The 5,706-nt window shown below is 42.8% G+C and overlaps 2 protein-coding genes across 16 annotated transcripts in view; both read right to left on the bottom strand.

Annotated features, from left to right (window-relative positions):
- Positions 1-5,706, bottom strand: part of LOC121917114 (RNA-binding protein Musashi homolog 2-like) — a 911,933-nt gene that overhangs the window by 695,091 nt on the left and 211,136 nt on the right. The window lies entirely within an intron of this gene.
- The window catches only part of NF1 (neurofibromin 1), a 353,409-nt gene that overhangs the window by 151,336 nt on the left and 196,367 nt on the right, over positions 1-5,706 (bottom strand). The window lies entirely within an intron of this gene.

The raw sequence follows: 5,706 nt of genomic DNA, 5'->3' as shown, positions 1-5,706 counted from the left end.
TTGTTGTGTGCATTCAAGTCCTTTCCAATTTATGGTGACCCTAAACACGGAAGTCCTGGAACCAAACTTCAGTAGATACCAAGGGACCGCTGTTGTTGTTGTTGTTGTTGTTGTTTTGTGCATTCAAGTCCTTTCCAGTTTATGGTGACCCTATCATGGGGGTCTTGGAACCAAACCGCAATGGATACCAAGGGCCCACTCTTTGTTGTTGTTGTGTGCATTCAAGCCTTTCTGACTTATGGTGACCCTAAGGCGACCATATCATAGAGCTTTCCTGGCAAGATGCTCAGAGGAGGCTTGCCATTGCCTTCCCTTGAGGCTGAGAGCATGAGACTTGCCCAAGGTGACCCAGTGGGTTAACATGGCTGAGCCAGGATTCAAACCATGGTTGATTTGTACTCCAAGACACAAAACCACACTATACTGGAGCACATATTATTGCGGATGTTTCCATTCTGGCCTTTCAGTCCCCAGCCCTTTGCAAAACACAACCCTCCCCTTCTCTCTTGTGCAAAGCTGCAAAAGCGCAGCTCTCAACATTCATCGCATGCCTTGCCACCCAACCCCAAAAAAGAGAGTTTCGCAATTTTCCATCATTCCCAGTGTTAATAAATGACTTGCGGAGATTACAGATTTCGGACAAAGGTCTCGCCACACAAGTGAGATGGGATGGATCTGGCGAGTTTCCATTTGGCCCATAAAAGAACCAGACAAGTTAGGATGGTGATGGGCATATGGTCTCTTGACTCTTTTGAAGCTACCTGTCCAGATTCCTGTACCTGTGGCCTTAAGTCTTATCACTTCAGGTGGATTTTTCAGCCAATACTGTGTAGTAAAACCTGCTGGAAAACAGAGCAGTATCTGGCTTCCAAGAAACAGAGCACTTTGTTGAATTGGCCCAGGATTGGGCTGGCTTTTGTGAAGGAGATGCTAGGACCAATGCTTCTGTAACACATTGCAGCAAATGGAGCTTTAGAGGTTTTAAAGGAAGGGCCCTGAAGATGCAGCAGGTTGGAAAAGGTGATGGCTCTCTATATGTGACACAAGACAGTATAACAAATACGCCAAACTCTGGTTCCCCAAAGTGTTTTGGACTTCAGCTCCCAGAAGCCTTAGCCATCTTAGCCAGTGGTCTGGGATGTGGTCTGGGATTCTGGGAGCGGAAGTCCAAAACACCAGAGTTTGGGAATCACTGATATACATACTCACATAATTCAAGACAGCGCTCTTGCTCTGAGACTCCTTCCCAGAGAGGAGAATCAAGGACTTGGGAATCTGGGAATCCAACCTATATTGCCTCTGCTCCTGGGAATCCTTTTCAAACCTAGAAATTCATGAATCATTAACCATTTTAGTTGATTAATTTGAAATTTTCATACGTATATTTTTGTTAAAGGACTTCCTCTTATGGCCAGCGTATGCACACGTTTGACACAAGCGCATACCGACTTCCACATGGTTGTCACCAGAGTCACCCTTGCTCTGCATTTCCACATTCCCTGCTATCCCCTGTTATTGCTTCTCACTGCATACCTTCAGATTGTAAACTCCAGGGCTTGGCTTTATTTCCCTGCATGTTTGAGTTGTACTACTATGCGCAAGCAGCGCAGTTGCCATTGCATTTAATCCTAAGAAGCATCTAGAAACTCACATTTCAACTTGTAAGACACTTCAGTTTGCAAGACAGATGGATTCTTCTATCCGTTTTCCGCGCATCAACATACGGCTACAATAATAATCATAATAATGAAACTTCCTTCCTTTTTCGAGCGTTAGCACATACCCTCCAAACTGTCCTGATTTGTCAATTCATCCTCCGTCGTCTCATTTTTACAGCCGCTTTTGGTAGGTCCCTCCAACGTTTCATAGATGAAGCTAGGGCACGCGTGGCTGTGCAACATCAGAGAGCGGTCAAGATGGCCAAAGTTATAAAGGCCCCATACAGACAGGCCAAAATAAAGCTGCTTTGGGTCACTTCGGAGGTATGCTGTTTCAATTATGCATGCCTACTAAGAGTCCGGACGCTGCGCCAAAGCCACGATCCAATCCAGCTTCCACACTCTTAGTACATATGCATCGTACTGTGTCTGTATGGGGCCATAGTTATAAAGCTAAAAGAGGCTGCATCAGTTTGCTTTTGCCTGGGACTACAGGGAAGGATCCACTCTTCTTGGCTCTGCTGCTGTTGTTGCGTGTATTGTTTGCCTTCGAGTCGTTTCCAACTTATGGCGACCCTAAGGCAAACCAATTACAGGGTTTCCTTGGCAAGTTTCGTCAGAGGGGGTTTGCCATTGGCATCCTCTGAGGCTGAGAGAATGCGACTTGCCAAAGGTCACCCAGTGGGTTTCCATGGCCGAGCTAGGATTCGAACCCTGGTCTCCAATGGTCCAACACCCAAACCACTACATCGCCACACGATACATCTGCAATGTGTATATATGTGCCTTCAAGTCACCTATTGGTTTATGACAACTTCATGAATGTCTTAGGTACGTAAGGGAGGATCTGCAGTAGCAAACCTCTTTTGTGTTGTGTAGGATTTGGAAAGTAGAATGGTAAAGATACTCTCTCAGGTTTACCATGCTGGCTAAGGCATGATCTGCAACAGCAAACCGTTTTGGGTTTTGTAGGATTGGTAATAAAGAAGGGTACCCTCTGAGGTGTACCATGTCGGCTAAGGCATGATCTGCAGTTGCAAACCTTTTTGTGTTTTGTAGGATTTGGAAAACAGATTTGTAAATATACTCTCTGAGGTTTACCCCAATGGCTAAAGCATGATCTACAATAGCAAATCTTTTTGTGTCTTGTAAAAAAGAATGGCAAAGTTACATTCTGAGGCTTACCCCGTCGGCTAAAGCGTGGCCTGCTATAGCAAACCATTCTGTGTTTTGTAGGACTTATAAAAGAAAACAGTACAGCTACTCTCTTCTGAGGTTTATCATTGCAATCTGTAACTTTTCCTCCCCTTTGTACTGCATCATGTGCCAGAGTAACATGATACTTGACCTCACCGCCTTCATGGTCAAACAATTTTTATGCAAGAGTTGGCAAAAGCTGGGCTGGAAAGGCAAGACATGTGGATGTACGCCAACAAAAGAAAAACACAAGGACCCCATAGAAAAGCTCTGAATCATCTCTCAGGGTCATGAGAACTCAATTGAATACGTGGGCCGATGTTGATGTTCTCCCTTGCGCTCCTGGTCACGTTTTGGACACATTTATGACCACAAGGTAGAAAAGGTGTCCTCAGGATCTTAGCCCAGGATCCATAGGTTTCCTAGGGTCCGGGAGGCCATGAATCGGGTGCGATTCAATGGTCACTTTTTGCTGGGTGTTGACCATAGAGCTGCACTGGGTGACCTAGAATTTCTTAGGAGTTTATCACACTGGGACTGATATCAGCATTAAAGAGAGATTAAAGCGCATGTAAAGCATCCCGCAAATGAAGCGGAAATGGCGAGTAATTGCACAAATGGTTATCACACGCAATTGCACAAATAAAGTCATATTGGAAATGCATTCACAGGATATGCTCTCAATCTCCTTCATGTGATAAACTCCTTAGGCTCAGAGGGGGCTTTGCCAGTTCCTTCCACTCCAGAGCCTGGTGTTTCTTGGCGGTCTCCCATCCGAGAACGAACCAGGACCGATTGCACTTAGCTTCCATGTTCAGATCTGGGGCCTTTGGGCTATTTGAGTCTCCTTCAATCTTACCATGATGATAAACAGAATTCTTGTAAGAGATGAATGAGAGACGTATGAGAAACCGGTTCAGTGGGTTGTGTTTGGAGCATGACACTCAGGAGTTGGTTTTGTGCGAAACAAAAGTTTGTGGCGAGTTATATGAACGCTTAAATGTTTGCTGTCGGAGCAATATTTCTTGTCTTTCTTACCCTGGCCTTTGTTTGAGCCCTCTCCACCCATTCCTAAGAGAAGCAGTGGAAACCGGCCATAGCATTATTGCCTTTGCTGGTTCGCAGAGGCTTGTCGAATGTGACTCACCACAGCCGTCCTATTCTGAGTGTTTGCAGAGTAACTTCCCAAAGCATTGTGCGGAGGATGACAGAGCAGAGCATGACTTTTACACACGTTCTCCCAAGGATTTCAAGATCCCAGACAGTCATTATGCTGCAATGTGGATCGTTTGGCTGCAATGTGGGTGAATTGCATATGCATGGTTCTCCGATGAGCCATCCCTTGGCGTCGGCTCAAATTGTGGAGAGGCTTGGCAGCTCTGTAGATGATCGCAGGGAGACATAACACATAACCTGGAATGGAAATGGAAGAGATATAGTACTTGCCCATTCCAGGGTTTCTTCATATAAGATATAGCACCTGCCCATGCAAGACTTTGTCCATAGAAAATGTAGTACTTTCCCTTTCAAGGGTTTGCTCATAAAAGATATAGTACTTTCCCATTCAAGAGTTTGTTCATAGAAGATATACTACTCATTCAAGGGTTTCTTCACAGAAGATATAGCACCTGCCTATTCAAAACTTTGTCCATAGAAGATATAGTGCTTTCCCATTCAAGGGTTTGCTTATAAAGAATATAGTACTTTCCCATTCATAGAAGATATAGTACCCATTCAAGGTTTTCTTCATAGAGGATATAGCACCTGCCCAGTCAAGGGCTTGTCCATAGAAGATATAGTACTTTCCCATTCAAGACTTTGTTCATAGAAGATATAGTATCCACTCAAGGGTTTCTTCATAGAAGATATAGTACTTTCCCATTCAAGGTCTTGTCCATAGAAGATATAGCACCTGCTCATTCAAGAGATGATTATTATTATTATTATTATTATTATTATTATCATCATCATCATCATCATGATATTATTATTATTATTATTATTAATGGAATATGTAGTACCTGCCCATTTGAGGGTTTATTAATGGAAGGTACAGTACCTGCCTATTCAAAAGATTTATTATTATTATTATTATTATTATTATTGGAAGATATAGTACCTACCCATTCAAGAGTTTATTATTATTATTATTATTATTAATGGAATATATAGTACCTTCCCATTCGTTTATTATTATTATTATTATTAATGGAAGATATAGTACCTTCCCATTTGTTGTTGATTATTATTATTATTATTATTATTATTTAATGGAAGATATAGTACCTGCCCATTCAAGAGATTATTATTATTATTATTATTATTATTATTATTATTATTATTTATTAATGGAAGATATAGTACCTTCCCATTCGTTTATTATTTATTTATTTATTTATTAATGGTAGATATAGTACCTGCCCATTCAAGAGTTTATTATTATTATTTATTAATGGAAGATATAGTACCTTCCCATGCAAGTGTTTGTTCTTAGGCTACCTTGACTGACTGGATTATTTCTGAGACTGCAATGTGTTTTGGACCTATGAGAACCTCCAGTCTCTAATTTATTCCTTCCTTCATTCAACACACTTTCCTATCTTCCCCCCCCCTCCTCCTCCTCGGAATGGTCTCTTCCAAAAGCCGCTTGCCTCGCTTAGGGCCGTTCCATTATACAGAGGAAAAAAAGAGGGGGACAAAATGAGAAAGAAGGAGAGGTCTAAGAAAAAGAGCGCTCCCCTACCCCTCCCTTCTCAGCGAGGGGGGCGTGGTTTGGTGGGCGTGGTTTGAGGAGAACGGCCACGCCCCCTCTCTATATAAGCCGCCTCCCGGCGGCCATTTTGTCACAGTC

This window comes from Sceloporus undulatus, chromosome 11, assembly GCF_019175285.1.
Source record: "Sceloporus undulatus isolate JIND9_A2432 ecotype Alabama chromosome 11, SceUnd_v1.1, whole genome shotgun sequence".
In the NCBI taxonomy this organism is placed as follows: domain Eukaryota; kingdom Metazoa; phylum Chordata; class Lepidosauria; order Squamata; family Phrynosomatidae; genus Sceloporus; species Sceloporus undulatus.
This window is presented reverse-complemented; position numbering and strand designations above follow the sequence as displayed.